Genomic DNA, 461 nt, shown 5'->3' with positions numbered 1-461 from the left:
TGGCAGTGGTGGGATTTGAACCCACGCCTCCACAGAGACTGGAGCCTAAATCCAGCGCCTTAGACCACTCGGCCACACTACCACGTGTGAAAATATGCAACCAAGTTTCCCAGAATGCATTGTGACAACAAACAACCAATAATGTCGTTTTAGGTTGGTTTTAAGTGGGAATATAGGCTTCAAATATGTGGTTGAGCCCGTTTCAGAGCAGTGAATTCCCACAGCTGACGGCATTTAGGGCTCATCAAACCCAGCCCCAGGTTCCACTATTTATCGCCCCAAAAGTAAATCGCAGAGAATTCTTATTTCAATGTTCTGCTTTACAAAAAGTTGCTGGAAAGACTCTCTGCTGAGCTTCAGTTCTGAACATGACCCAAAGTCGGAGAGACTTCCTGACCCACTTATTTCCATGAACTTTTTCGAATGTATGACTTCGAAATGCACATAAAAAAAAAACCCTA

At 44.0% G+C, this 461-nt stretch overlaps 1 non-coding gene across 1 annotated transcript; it reads right to left on the bottom strand.

Moving 5' to 3' along the window:
- trnal-uag (transfer RNA leucine (anticodon UAG)) lies at window positions 1-82 on the bottom strand. Its single transcript has one exon. It is a non-coding gene; the product is annotated as a tRNA-Leu (tRNA).
- Window positions 83-461: the final 379 nt, after the last annotated feature.

The sequence above is a fragment of the Leuresthes tenuis genome, unplaced genomic scaffold (genome assembly GCF_036924035.1).
Source record: "Leuresthes tenuis unplaced genomic scaffold, fLeuTen1.0.hap1 SCAF_2, whole genome shotgun sequence".
Lineage (NCBI taxonomy): Eukaryota > Metazoa > Chordata > Actinopteri > Atheriniformes > Atherinopsidae > Leuresthes > Leuresthes tenuis.
Note: the sequence above shows the minus strand (reverse complement) of the source record. Positions and strands in the feature narration are given on the sequence as shown.